Raw genomic sequence first — 15,648 nt, 5'->3', positions numbered from 1 at the left:
CCTCCTCTCTCCTTCCTTCCTTTTCCTCCCTCCCTACATCCTTCTCTCCCTCCATCGCTTCCTCCCTCCCCACCTTCCTCCTCTCTCTCCCTCCTACCTCCCCTTTATCATTTCTTCACTTTAAAAAATAATTTTCTAAGGTCTGTTTTTAATTGTGGCAAAATTTACCATCCTAAGTGTACAGTGGTGTTAAGCCCATTCACGTTGTGCAGCTCATCTCCAGAACTTTTTCATCTCGCAAAATTGAAACTGTATCCATCAAATAACTTCTTTCCTCACCCCCCTCAAGTAACCACATTCTGCTTTCTTTTTCTTCGTTTCTTCCTTTTGCCTTTTTGTGCCTTTCTTTTCCTTTATCTCTCCTTTTTCTTCCCCTTCCTCTTTCCATCTTCCTCTCTTTTTTTCTCTTCTTGAAAACCTGATGGCCCTGCTGCACCCTTGCCAGCCTTCTACAGTCCGTGCCAGGGGTTGGGCCAAGAGGCCTGTCAGCGAGGCTGTTACAGGGCTGGTGAGTCACCATTCCTCCCCCGTGTGTCAGGGCCAGTGGGCGGCCCCTGGAAACCTCACCTGGCTCTTCACCGGTAGGCAAACATGTCCAGCAAGGAACTTTTGCCAGGAAGAGTTAATTAGAGAGAGGCCCTGATTCCAGCAGAGTCTAGGGTCAGGCTGGGAACCCCTCTCTCCTCTGGGCCTTCCCCAACCCTGGGGCTCCCCTTCTAGACAGTGCAAGACAGCCATGATGATGGTGATGGTAATGATAACTTGGGCTGACACAAAACTTTACAGTTTACAAAGCATTTCCATAGACATGATCTCATTCTTGTTCTCACAACAATCTTGGGAGGTAAGCCTTATTATTCCCGTTTTACAGGTGAGGAAACTGAGCCTCAGAAGGGATTTGCCTATGGCCATGGAGCTGGTAAGCTGCAGAGTTGGCAAGGTGGGGACCCAGATTTGTATCACAAAGGCAGAAAAAAGTGGCTACGTTAGAGTTTAAAACACCTTAAAAAAAACCTCATTGTTCTCTTCTGTATTCCCATACTACCTTGTTTAGACCTTTTGAGTGCAGAACCCACCTGATGGGTTTTCAACACGTGGGCATAATAGGGGGCAGCTACTGAATGAGTGGTGGAGGTATTTGATGGCATGCAAAGCAAGTGTAAAAGAGCCGATTTTCTAGGCAGTTAGGAGACTTTAAAAGTAAAAAAGAGTTGCTACTTAGCTGTCCCTGGGTTACCTGGAATTTTGTCTTTCCATTCAACATATTGAGAGAACTTGTAAGTGTGGACGGAGTTGGCAGTTCTACCTTTTCTGGGTAGAATCTCTGGCTCATGGGAGTACGTTGTTTCAATTCCTTTGTCATATGTTGGTGTGGAAATAATTTTTAGTGTCATAGGAAATTGTGGTAGATTATTAATGTTCACCAGTATCCATTTCTCCTCTACGTCTGGATACATGGAGGCACACACTCCCCTGGCCCCTTGAAGTAAAGCAGTACTCTGTGGGCTGGAGCATTCAGTTGCTGGTCCTCCACTCTTTAGTTCTCTCTTCTCCAGCTGCATTGAGACCACACTTCAGAATGTTGGAGTTTTTGGCTTGGGTCTCAGAGAGATTACCATGAATGTGATCTCCTATCAACTGTTATGGTTATGTAGAGTGAGTAAGAAATAAACCCCAATGGTATTAAGCCACTCGGATTTAGGCTGTTTGTTACTGTGGCTTAATCTAGCCTATTCTGACCCATACATTCATCCATAGAGCAATCAATATAATACATTGAGTGCCTAGTCAATTTTTTAAACGTAACTTTCATCTTTTGGAACAAGATTTAAATAATTTAAAGATAAAAATATTAAAACTGCATAATCTAGTAGGAAATATAAGCTTAATTTATATTTTTGTCCCTAAACATCTCTTATGACATATACTTTAAAAAATGTTTTTTAAGAGTTTCATTGAGATATAGTTTAGGGGCTCCTGACTGGCTCACTGGGTAGAACCGACAACTCTTAATCTCAGGGTTGTGAGTTCAAGCCCCATATTGGGCATGGAGCCTACTTAAAAAAAAAATATATATCTATATATATATCTATATATATATAGATAATTGAAATGCAATAAATCCCACATATTTAAAGTGTGTAATTTGATAAGTTTTGGCATATGTATATACCTGTCAAACAATTATTACAATTATGGTAGTGAATATATCCCTTACCTACAAAACTTTCCTTGTGTTTGCTTTCCCTGTCCCTTCCCAGCAACCCAACCCTATCACCTAGTCACCAGGCAACCACTGACCTGCTTTTGTCACAGTAGATTAATTTGCATTTCCTAAAATTTTATATAAATGGAATCATACAGTGTATCCTCATTTCTATGTGGCTTTTCATCACTCAGTATAATTCTTTTGAGATTTTCCAGATTGTTGCATGTGTATTGCTGATTAGTATTCCATTATATGGACATACCACAATTTATCCATTCCTCTCTTGATGGACTTTGGTTGTTTCCAGTTTTTGACTATTACAATAAAATTACTATAAACATCTGTGCATGAGTCTTTGTGTGGACATATGCTTTCATTCTGTTGGGAAACCTAGGAAAGGAATGGCTGAATCATGTAGTAGTTGGTGTATGTTGAACTTTTTAAGAAACCATCAAACTGTGGCACCTGGATGGTGCAGTTGGTTAAGCATCCAACTGTTGTTTTTGGCTCAGGTCGTGATCTCAGGGTTGTGAGATCAAGCCCTGTGTCATGCTGTGCACTCAGCGTGGAGTCTGCTTAAGATTCTCTCTTCTTGGGGCACCTGGATGGCTCACTCGGTTAGGCACCTGCCTTCACTCAGTTCATGATCCCAGGGTCCTGGGATTAAGCCCCACATCAGGCTCTCTACTCAGCGGGAGCCTGCTTCTCCCTCTCCCCGCTGCTCGCCCTGCTTGTACTCTTTCTCTCTGTGTCAAATAAATAAATCAAATCTTAAAAAAAAAAGATTCTCTCTTTTTTTCCCTCTGCCCGTCCCCACACTGTGCATGCATGCACTCTCTCTCTCTCTCAAATAAATAAATAAATCTTTAAGAAAAAGAAAAAAAGAAGAAACCACCAAACTGTTTTCCAAAGTAATAGTAACATACATTCCCACTATGGTGGAGAGTTCTAGGTCTTCCACATCTTTGCCAATAATTGATACTGTTAGTCCTTTAGTCTTTTTAATTTTGATCATTTTATTAAGTGTGCAGTGTATGTCATTGTGGGTTTAAAAATTGTGATAAAATGCACAAGCATAAAATTTGCCATTTTAACTATTTTTAAGTGTGCAGTTCAATGGCATTTAGTACAATATTGTGAGCCATCACCACCATAGTTGCAGAATATTTTCATCACCCCGGAAGGAAGCCCGTATTCTTTACGAAGTCACTCGCCATTCTGCGCTTTCCCAGCCTCTGGCCGTCACTAATCTGTATTCTGTCTCTATGGACTTGCCTATTCTGGATATTTCATAATGGAATATGGAATAAATGGAATCATACAACATGTAGTTTTTATGACTTGCTTCTTTTACTTAGCATAATGTTTTTGAGGTTCATCATGTTGTTGCATCAGTACTTCATTCCTTTTTGTGTCCAAATAATATTACATTGTATGGATATACCCTTTTGTTTATCCATTCATCAGGTGATGGACATTGGGTTGTTTCTGCCTTTTTGGGTATTGTGAATAGTGTTACTATGAACATTTGTGTATATTTTTTTTGAAAAAATATTGTAAGAACATTTTGCACGAAATGTATCCTCTTAACCGAATTTTAAGTGTATAATACATCATTTTTTTCCAGAGGTATTTTATTTATTTATTTGTATTATTATTATTATTTTTTTATTATTTACATATAAAGTATTAGTATTATTTGTTTCAGGGGTACAGGTCTGTGATTCATCAGTCTTACACAACACACACCCTCCCCAGTGTCCATCACCCAGTCACCTCATCCGCCCACCCCTCTCCCCTCCAGCAACCCTCAGTTTGTTTCCTGAGATTAAGAGTCTCTTGTGGTTTGTCTCCCTCTCTGGTTTCATCTTGTAGCATTTTTTTCCTCTCTTCCCTTATGATCCTCTGCCTTGTTTCATAAGTTCCACATATCAGTGAGATCATATGATAATTGTCTTTCTCTGACTGACTTATTTCGCTTAGCATAATACCCTCTAGTTCCATCCACATTGTTGCAAATGGCAAGATTTCATTTTTTTGATGGCTGCATAATATTCCATTGTGTGTGTGTGTGTGTGTGTGTGTGTGTGTGTGTGTATACCACATCTTCTTTATCCATTCATCTGTTGATGAACATCTGGGCTCTTTTCATAGTTTGGCTATTGTGGACATTGCTGCTATAAACATTGGGGTGCCGGTGCCCCTTCAGATCACTACATTTTTATCTTTGGGGTAAATACCCAGTAGTGCAATTGCTGGGTTGTAGATTAACTCTATTTTCAACTTTTTGAGGAACTTCCATACCATTTTCCAGAGTGGCTGCACCAGCTTGCATTCCCACCAACAGTGTGGGAGGGTTCCCCTTTCTCCATGTCCTCGCCAACATCTGTCGTTTCCTGACTTAATAATTTTAGCTATTCTGACTGGTGTGAGGTGGTATCTTATTGTGGTTGTGATTTGTATTTCCATGATGCTGAGTGATGTTGAGCACTTTTTCATGTGTCTGTTGGCCATTGGATGTCTTCTTTGGAGGAATGTCTGTTTATGTCTTCTGCCCATTTCTTGATTGGATTATTTGTTCCTTGGGTGTTGAGTTTGATGAGTTCTTTAGAGATTTTGGATACTAGCCCTTTATCTGATATGTCATTTGCAAATATCTTCTCCCATTCTGTCGGTTGTCTCTTGTTTTTTTTTTTTTTTTTTTTACTGTTTCCTTTGCTGTGCAGAAGTTTTTATCCTGATGAAGTCCCAATAGTTCATTTTTGCCCTTGCTTCCCTTGCCTTTGGTGATGTTCCTAGGAAGAAGTTGCTGTGGCTGAGGTCGAAGAGGTTGCTGCCTGGGTTCTCCTCAAGGATTTTGATGGATTCCTGTCTCACATTTAGGTGTTTCATCCATTTTGAGTCTATTTTTGTGTATGATCTAAGGAAATGGTCCAGTTTCATTCTTCTGCATGTGGCTGTCCAATTTTCCCAACACCATTTGTTGAAGAGACGGTCTTTTTTCCATTGGATATTCTTTCCTGCTTTGTTGAAGGTTAGTTGACCATAGAGTTGAGGGTCCATTTCTGGGCTCTATTCTGTTCCATTGATCTATGTGTCTGTTTTTGTGCCAGTACCATACTGTCTTGATGATGACAGCTTTGTAATAGAGCTGGAAGTCCGGAATTGTGATGCCGCCGGCTTTCCTTTTCTTTTTCAACATTCCTTTGGCTATTCAGGGTCTTTTCTGGTTCCATACAAATCTTAGGATTATTTGTTCCTGTTCTGTGAAAAAAGTTGATGGTATTTTTATAGGGATTGCATTGAATGTGTAGATTGCTCTAGGTAGTATAGACATTTTAACAATATTTGTTCTCCAAATCCATGAATATGGAATGTGTTTCCATCTCTTTGTGTCTTCCTCAATTTCTTTCATGAGTGTTCTGTAGCTTTCTAAGTACAGATCCTTTGCCTCTTTGATTAGATTTATTCCTAGGTATCTTACAGTTTTGGGTGCAGTTGTAAATGGGATCGACTCCTTAATTTCTCTTTTTTCTGTCTTGTTGTTGGTATATAGGAATGCCACTGATTTCTGTGCATTGATTTTATATCCTGCCACTTTACTGAATTCCTATATGAGTTCTCGCAGTTTTGGGGTGGAGTCTTTTGGGTTTTCCACACAAAGTATCATATCATCTGCAAAGTGAGAGTTTGACTTTTTCTTTGCCGATTTGGATGCCTTTTATTTCTTTTTGTTGTCTGATTGCTGTGGCTAGGACTTCTAGTACTTTGTTGAATAGCAGTGGTGATAGTGGACATCCCTGCCGTGTTCCTAACCTTAGGGGAAAAGCTCTCAGTTTCTCCCCATTGAGAATGATATTCGCTGTGGGTTTTTCATAGATGGCTTTTATGATATTGAGGTATGTACCCTCTATCCCTACACTGTGCAGAATTTTAATCAAGAAAGGATGCTATACTTTGTCAAATGCTTTTTCTGCATCTGTTGAGAGGATCATATGGTTCTTGTCCTTTCTTTTATTAATGTAGTGTATCACATTGATACAGTACATCATTTTTGACTGTAGGTATCTTGTATGGGTTTTTGTTTGAACACCTGTTTTCAGTTACTTTGGATATGTAACGAGGAGTGGAATTACTGGATCATATTGGTAACTTTATGTTTAATTTTTTTGAGGGACCATCAAACTGTTTTCCACAGTGGCTGCATCATTTTACATTCCCACTAGCAAGGCAGGAGGATTTCAATTTCTTCAGATCCTTGTCAACACTTATTATTTCCCATTGTTTGGATAGTAGCCATCCTAATGGGTGTGAGGTGGAATCTCACTGTGCTGCCTTTGTTTTTGAAAGATAATTTCTCTGTGGGTAGAATTCTAGCTTGACAGTTTTTTCTTTTGTGTATAAAAGATTTTACCCTAGGGGTGCCTGGGTGGCTCAGTCGGTTAAGTGGCTGCCTTCTGCTGAGGTCATGATCCCAGGGTCCTGGGATCGAGCCCTGCATCAGGCTCCCTGCTCAGCAGAGAGCCTGCTTCTCCCTCTCCCTCTGCCTGCCTCTTTGCCTACTTATACTCTCTCTCTGTCTCTCTGTCAAGTAAATAAATAAAATCTTAAAAAAAAAAATTTTACTCTATTGTCTTCTACCTTTCATTGCATTCAACAATAAATCTGTTGTCATCTCTTTTTCCCACTGTGTATAATGTGTCTCAGACTGCTTTCAAGATTTTCTCCTTATCATTTGTTTTGAACAATTTGTTTATGATGTGTCTTGGTGTAGTTTTTATATTTCTTCTGTTTGGGATTTATTTGGCTTCTTGGATCTGTGTGCATTTATAGTTTTCAACATAATTGGAAAATTTTTTATCATAATTTTAAAAACAGATTTATTGAGTTATACTTCACATACTATATAATTAACCCATGTAAAGTGTACAATTAAATGTATATTGTTATATATATGGATGATGGACACCCATCATCACAACCAATTTTAGAGCACTTCATTATCCCAAAGAGAAACCCTCCTCTTTTTAGCTGTTGTTTTCCAATGTGCCCCCTCTGTCTACTCTTGGTCTCTATAGATTTGCCTATTTTAGATTTTTCATATGAATAGAATCAAACAATATGTGGTCCTTGGCCATTATTCTTTTAATATTTTTTTCTGTTCCCTCTTCCCTCTTTCCTTTAGGTACTCCCATTTTTTAAAAAAGTTATTTTGAAAGCTGTATTTCAGTATGATTGGTTTCCTTTATAATTCTTTATATTTTATTTTATGCATTTAAATACATTATTCTAAGATACCCATAGGCTTCACTGTACTGCTAGGGGGATCCTTGTCACAAACATGCTGAGTAGAGTATCCGTATTTTGGATAGTGTTATGGATGAGTGTTTTTCAAACTGATTTTTCAAAGAAAGCTATTCCTCAGGATATTAATAGTTGCTGCAGTGGAGATATTCTTTGCTCACATAAGGTTGGGAAACACTGTAGGAAATATTTGATATCTTATTTTTTTTTAAGATTTTATTTATTTATTTGAGAGAGAGAATGAGACAGAGAGAGAGAGAGAGAGAGCACATGAAAGGGAGGAGGGTCAGAGGGAGAAGCAGACTCCCTGCCGAGCAGGGAGCCCGATGCGGGATTCGATCCCGGGACTCCAGGATCATGACCTGAGCTGAAGGCAGTCGCTTAACCAACTGAGCCACCCAGGCACCCTGATATCTTTTTTTGTTGGATTTCTCAGAGCCTTTTATTTACTAAAATGCTTTGTGTATATCTGAGAGGAAATATGCATGGGTAACATTTCCCAAGTCAGTATAGCACATAGTATACACTTTTTTCAATTTGTTATTAAAAAAATTTTAGGGGCATCTGGGTGGCGCAGTTGGTTAAGCATCTGACTCTTGATTTTGGCTCAGGTCATGATCTCAGGGTAATGGGATCAAGCCCCCCATGGGGCTCCCTGCTCAGTGGGGGAGTCTACCTGAGATTCTTTTCCTCTGCCCTTCCCCCTCACTCGCATACACTCTTTTTCTAAAATAAATAAATAAATAAATCTTAAAAAAAAAAAGTTTTAATAGCATCTAGTTCAATGAATTCTACAAATGAAATGCTCCAAAGTACAAATCTAAAAAGGGTCAAAACTCTTTCACATTATAAATGTATTTCTCAAACTAAGGATAATAATCTAATGGACCCATTAAAAGGACAAAAATCGGGGTGCCTGGGTGGCTCAGTCAGTTAAGCATCTGCCTTTGGCTCTGGTCATGATCCCAGAGTCCTGGGATCGAGTGCTGGGACTGAGGCCTGTGTCAGCCTCCCTGCTCAGTAGGGGGGTCTGCTTCTCCCTCTCCTTCTGGCCCTATTGTGTGCTCTCTCTCTTTCTCACTCACTCTCTCTCTCTCAAATAAATAAATCTTTAAAAAAAATAAAAGGACAAAAATCTTATAGATGCCCCCAGTATTGACTTAAATGCATTTTAATTTAATGTAATTTCAATATATATACATATATCGAAAGTAGGTGTAACCTCCTTATAAATAGTAAAATCACAACAAATTTACAAATTAAATACAATGCTACAAAACCCATCAAAATCCAAACTAATGCATTCAGTGTGATGGATTTCTTTTCTTGCTGAGGCTCATGGGCTATTTTGCAACATTACTATGGGGCTGACCTGTTAAGGGGAAGTTCTTTTGAATCTGTCATGTCTTTACTACTTGTGATTCAGTTCTTCCACAGTCTTTTTCCATTTGAACTTCTGAGAGCTTGCTTCTTACAGGCCTGTGCTATCATTTCATCTTCAGTTAACACCTTGATATTAGGTCTGCCTCTCTTTTCTCGTTAACTGTTATAATTAACTACTGCTTGGTCCCAATTCCATCATAAAAGTACAAACAAGGGCCCTGTGATGGTTAGTTGTATGTGTCAACTTGGTTAGGCCTAGGGTGCCAGATATTTGGTCAGATGTTTCTCTGATGTTTCTGTGAAGGTGTTTTTTGGATAAGATTAACATTTAAATCTTTAGACTTAGTAAAGCAGATTTCCCTCTCTAATGTGGACCGGCCTCATCCACTCAGTTGAGGGCTTGCATAGAATAAAAAAGCCAACACTTTCCTGAGTAAGAGAGAGTTCTTTCTGCCTGATTGCTTTTGAACTGGGACATTGGCTTTTTTGTGGATCTCAAGTCTGTTGGCCTTCAGACCAGAACTATCATCAAATCTCTTTGTTCTCAGGCCTTTGGACTTGGACTGGAAGTACACCATTTGCTCTCCTGGATCACCAGCTTGCTAACTCATCCTGTGGATCTCTGGAGAATGCTGACTAATACAGGCACTAATATCATGTGGCTCTAGTTAGGGGTAAAGTATAATTTTTTAGTATTTAAGTATGTCCTATGCAATATCTGGGATATATTTATACTAAAAAAGTATTTGTTGTTTATCTGAAATTCAAGTTTAACTGTGAGTCCTGGGTTTTCTCTAGTAAGCCTACCTCTAGGTGATGCAGAATATGATTTTATTTTTTTATTAAGATTATTATCAAGATAGAAGAATTAAAATTCTTCCTGAAAACTTGAGGATGATCTACAGACTCTGAGAAACCACTGTGGTGTTTACATTAGTGGCACTCATGGAGAGTGGTTCGGGAGGCTGTGCCCACACCACTACACCACCCACGGGTAACGTGGCAGGCTCGTGTACCTTGTACTCCAGATTACCATAGCACTGCATCACCTGAGAGAAAAGTTGGCTCTGAGGATCCAGTATCAGGGTAGTTAGCCCCTCCCCAGAAGCCTTCACAGTGAAGACCACCTAGGAGAACAGTCCCTGCAGGCACTCACTCTGTGATTTCTGCACCACTCACCAGCACAGAGGAGGATTGTTGCCCACAGCCACGAGCCTTCTGTCTCAAGACCGTCTTTCTCTAGGAAATCCTGATTCCTCACACTTCTGTTTGCCTCAGTTATCTCCAGAAACCCAAATTCCACAGGTCAGTGGGACCTTAATCCTTGTGCTACTCTAAACAGTCTCTAGTCTGACTCCATTTCCCACCCCTCCTGGCACTCCCAGACTCTTTTCCTGTGGGTTTGTGAACTCATGGCTGTCAATTACACTGTCCCCAATATCCTCAACCTCTTCTCTAAATTCACTTCCCCTTTTGTACCAAGTGAAAACTGGATGTCTGCTTGTGACACTGTTTCTTCTGTAACCCTTTCAAGTGGAGGGAGTCTCTCCTCTTAAACATTGGCTACCTGAGGGCCTGGAGGTGGGGTAGGTAGGGCAAGTGGGCTGGGTTAGGTGGGGCCTCCTTACTTTCTACTGTCGATTCCAAATCTGTTTCTTCCCCCCTCTTCCCTCAAAACTCCACTCCTCTGTAGTACACATTAATGCACTCTATACGCTCATTCATTAGTATCTTTAGCACTGACATACTGTCTTCCTGTCTGTTCTTTTTCCTGACGTCATTCCTGGTGACTTCAACATCCACATGGATGAGCCATCCAACATGTTGGCCTCTCAGCCTCATGTCTTTGTTTCATCTTCTCCTCTGTGATCTCCTCCTTTTTGGTGATGATGGAAAGTTTTAAATGCTTGATTAGTTCTAGGGAAATTCAACAGGAGGTGGGTATGAGGGGTGAGAAAAATCAAGAAATCAAAGATATATCCAAGGTTTTAGCTGTGATAATCTGTGTGAATGGGTATTTACTGGAATAGGGAAGGCAGAGGGAAGAAGAGGTTTAAAGGTGGGAAGAATCAAAAGTTTGATTTGGTACAAGTTAAGTCTGAGACACATTTGACATCCAAGTGGAGATACTCAATATGAACTTGGATATTTATGAGTCAAGGTCCAAGAGGTAGGCAGAGCGGAAGATAAGAGTTTTGGGAGACACCTGCATAGAGTGTATCCAAAGTTTTGGAACAGAGGAAAACACTGGCAGAAGATGTAGAGAGGGGGGTCTACAGTCAAGACTTGGAGCACTCTGACATTTGGTCCCAGCCAACATCAACTCTCCTGAATTACTGCAGTGGCCTCTTAACTAGTCTCCCTGTCTCTGTCCTGTTCCTCTACTCTCTATTTTCCACTCAGCAGCCAGAGTGATTATTTAAAAGTATAAATCAGATCATGCCAACTCTTCTGCTTAAGACCCTTAAATAATTCTTCAAAACACCAAGAATAGGGTCTAACCTCCTTGTCTTGGCCTACAGAGCTTTATGATCCAGCTTCTGTTTATCTCTCCATCATCTTTTTGAACCAGTCTCTTCCTCATCAGTTACTCTGGCCTTCTTTCCATCCCTTGAACACAAATTATTTCCTGCCTTAAGGTTTTTATACTAGCTCTTCCCTCTGCCTGGAACTCTCTTTCTCCAGATCATTTCACAGCTTTCCCTGACACACAGTCAATCAAAAGGAGTCACCCAGATAATCTGAATCACATCATCTTGCTTTAATTATCTGTGTAGCACTTATCTCTAACTAATATTTTCTTATTTGTTACACATCCTGCTAGAATGAAAGCCCTGTGAGAGCAGGGATCTTGTTTGTCTTATTTACAGCTGTACTCCTAGTGCCCAGGCCAGTATCTGGTACCTAGTAGACATTCAATGAATAATTACAAATGAACAAATGAATGAGTGAATAAACATGCTCCCATAAAACAATCACATGCTCCATAACCAGTATTAAGACTTGCAAGTCTTTAATTGAGGTCTACTGGGAGGCTTGTAGTCTAATGAGGCCTTTTCACATGTGAAGCTCTCCCATACTGGTGTTATCTCCCCACCTTCATGCCTGTCCCTGTGGCAGACATGACCAATTGATCAGCACACTTTTTCCTGATGAGTCTGGTCAAGGTTCCAAAATACTTTGCAACTTCAGGCACCATCATTAATCCATCAGAGCTGGCAGAGAGGATGAAATCCATTTGTTATTCCAACTGGGCTGTGGTCTAAACTGCTTTGGGAGGTTGGATACAGTTGGCCAAGATAAGGTGATGGTATGAATTTAGATCTATTCGTTCTGTTCCCTGATCTCAAATACTGACATCAATTCTTTGGCAGGACCCCTGAGCTGGTGTTTGGGCTGTGTCATGAAGAAACTTTCAATGCTGGGTGGTGTTGGTTAATTGGAGTTGCCTGTAGTTAGTCATAGTGTGAGTGTGCAGTCTGTTCTAGGGGAGCCTAGAAGTAATATTTAAACATTTCTTTTGGGGCTTCAAGTGGGTAGGGCCATGCATAGCCCCTGAATATCATGATTCCCGACCTGAAGGGGGAGCCTTTGGAGATGGCATTTTTAGAACCAAGGAAGGAATTAGATATTGAAAAGGAAACCTGATACCCTTGTGTACACAGTCTGGAGAGATGCACTCCCCTGCTGGAGCAGGTTTAGGGATGAAGTTGGTGAGTATGGATTTGGATATGTTGAGATTGAGGTGTCTGTTGGGTATAGGCTAGTCTTAAATCCCAGGGGAAGATTTGGACTGGGGTTAGAAATTTGGAGGTCATCAGCATCTACCTGGCAGTGGAAGCTGTGGTGGAGGATGAGATCAATTGGTGGGTGTGGCCATGATGGAGTCATGATCCTTGATGGCAACTTGGAACGCTGATCTTCATGAAACTGTGACATATATCTGTATGACCAAAACTAAGTCACTGATTAATGTTTCTAATGGGAACCAACAATCATTGATGTGGCCCAAAATGGGTGAATTAACAAATGAATGAATGAACAAATCACTACTGTATAGCAACACGTGCAAGGTCTTCAATCTCAGCCAGGCTCTTAGGACCACTTGTCAGTCCTTTTACTTATCCTTCCATTTCTCTGAACAACTATTCATACCCCATTTTTAGTTTCCCATACTCCTCTCTATATGCTCTACTTCATGGAACAATTGAGACATCAAGTGTGGCCTTCCCGGTCTTCCCCCCACTTTCCTACCCTCAAATCCAACATCATTCCCTTTATCTCATTCTCAGTATGTTCTTCATCCTTTTCAAGGCCAATCTGGACCTCATTCATCCCCTCCAGCTTGCTCTAGGACCTTATTCCAACAATTATCTTCTTCTTGCCTTTCAGCTGGTTTGCTAATCTTATCCAAATTTCTTTAAAGAGTGGTCAGTACTGACTATTCCTACTTCCTCACTGCCTATTCACTCCTGAGCTCACTGCACTCTGCCTCCTGCCCCCACCTTGGTTTCTCAAAGGACACCAGGAACCCCTAATAGCCAAACCCATTAGAAGCTTTTCAGTTCTTATCTGATTTAACTTCTTTGCCCTCCTGCATTTGACACCTGAGGAGTCTTTCATTTTGGTACTACTACTTTGGTACACACAACATTGAATTTTCCTGATTCTACTCTTGTCTCCTTTGTGGGCTTCTTCTCACCTGACTTTTTAAAGAATATTAGTGTTCTTCAGGATCCATCCTTGTCACACAGCCCTTGTCATTCTATAGACTTTCTTTGGGCAGTCTCATCCACTCCTGTGGTTTTAGCTGCTGCTTATATGCTGAGGAGACATGGGGTACCATGGCAAGAACATCCAGTGGCTTCAAATTGAATTAGGAGAGCAATTCTGGGGGCACCTGGGTGGCTTAGTCGGTTAAGCGTCTGCCTTCAGCTCAGGTCATGATCTCAGGGTCCTGGGATCGAGTCCCGCATCAGGCTCCCTGCTCAGCAGGGAGCCTGCTTCTCCCTCTGCCTGCTGCTCCCCCTGCTTTGAGCTCTCTCTCTGTCAAATAAATAAATAAATAAATAAATAAATAAATAAATAAATAAATAAAATCTTTAAAAAAAGAAGAGCAGTACTGAACTCCATGACTAAGAGTTGAAGGATCGGAAGTCAGAGCAACTCTAGTTGATATTCCATTCCCATTGCTTTCTGCATTAGATCCAATTGCAGCTTTCTGTCATTTAGTGTTTGCATGTCTATTAAAGATGTCCACCTACTGATGACCTGTAATCCCTTACAATCTTGGGATACCTTTCTCTCTATTCCCTAGTTGATATTTAGGGTTTTTATATTTTAAGAGTACTTATCTGCTGTATTCATGATGGACATGGGGAGGGGACCAAGACACCAAGCTGACTGTTGCACTCTCCTGAGAGCTCACAAAGTGAAAGTAGAAGATTGCTTGGACTAATATTTTTAAATTAGGGGTGAAGGATGCACCACTTTGGATCTTCTCAGCCTCACCACCTCTTATTCATGCTGCTGCTATGGTAATCACCTTTGTGTGGATGCCGACTTCCTGTGGGCTCACTCTGATAGTGTCTTACCCAGGCCCATGTTGCATGACTCTCTCCTCCACCCTGAAACTTCCCTGGTGACTCTCCTGTAGAGCCCATGTGATGCCCATATACGTGCAGCTCAGATATATGGGGGAAATTTGCACTCCGTGGGAGAACCTTCAACCTCCCTGGGAAAGGGAGCTGGTGGATAAATTCTTCCCCTTCTCCCCTGAAGACAGCCTTGAGACTAGGGTAGATAAATTCATCCTGGCTTGCCTGAGACTTTCCTGGATTTAGTACTGAAAGTCTCATGTCCTGGGAAATCCTATGCAGTTCAGTCCTACAAAAACCAGGACAATGGGTCACTCTACCTGACATGCAGATTGCCTGGGGGCATTTCCATGAGGTTGAAAATGAGGCTCATTTAACAGTGACCATCTTGTATTGGCCTTCTCTCCTTTCTGCTTCACTCCCCTTATCCCTCACTGCTGCTCCCTAATAAAAGAGTAGCTCAAAAGCACCATGACTCATGCTCTGCTTTCTGGGGAACCCAGGCAAACTGAAAGGAGTAGCCTGACTTACTCTGATGACAGCCATAGGTGTCATGGCTGTGGGAAGAGGATTGTGAATTACTGCAAGGAGGAAGGAGTTTCTCTGAAATTCACATATGTTTCATTGGCACCTACGCACGGCCCCATCTTCTAGTCCCCTAAGGTCAGGAACATCATCTTCCAGCCTTGCGAGCTGTGTCCCTATCGGCCTTTTTCTCCTACCACACTCCAGCTGCACTGTATTGCCCAGCCACACTGCACCATATGTAATTCCCTGCCTCAGACTCTGGGCTCTGCTCCTGCGTGGAATGCCCTCCCCACCTTCTGGTGAGCGACTCCGCTCAACACCCCCTCTCAAAGCCTGCTGGCTGAGGCTGGTGAGAGCTCCCTCCTCTCTACCTTGTATATATCTTTACTACCTCTTTCACATATTGTTTTCTGTTTTCTCTGTTCACTCACTAGAACATGAATTCCTTGAAAGCAGGGATTTTATCCTGTTCAATTCCATATCCCAGTACTTTTCACACTCCCTGCTCAATATGGATTTGCTGCATGAGTGAATAAATTTTCCCAGCCACTGTGTGAGGTCACCTGTGGTGGTCAGTTGTAACAAAATAAAATCAAGGCTTGGAGAAGGGATGTTAGAGACCAGGTT

At 41.1% G+C, this 15,648-nt stretch overlaps 1 long non-coding RNA gene across 1 annotated transcript in view; it reads left to right on the top strand.

Annotated features, from left to right (window-relative positions):
* Positions 1-458: 458 nt before the first annotated feature.
* Positions 459-15,648, top strand: part of LOC110581823 — a 33,072-nt gene continuing 17,882 nt past the window's right edge. The window contains exons 1-2 of the long non-coding RNA XR_002480403.1: positions 459-508; positions 872-919. This is a non-coding gene — a long non-coding RNA (uncharacterized LOC110581823). The remainder of the gene's footprint in view (positions 509-871; positions 920-15,648) is intronic.

The sequence above is a fragment of the Neomonachus schauinslandi genome, chromosome 13 (genome assembly GCF_002201575.2).
Source record: "Neomonachus schauinslandi chromosome 13, ASM220157v2, whole genome shotgun sequence".
NCBI classification, from domain to species: Eukaryota; Metazoa; Chordata; class Mammalia; order Carnivora; family Phocidae; genus Neomonachus; species Neomonachus schauinslandi.
This window is presented reverse-complemented; position numbering and strand designations above follow the sequence as displayed.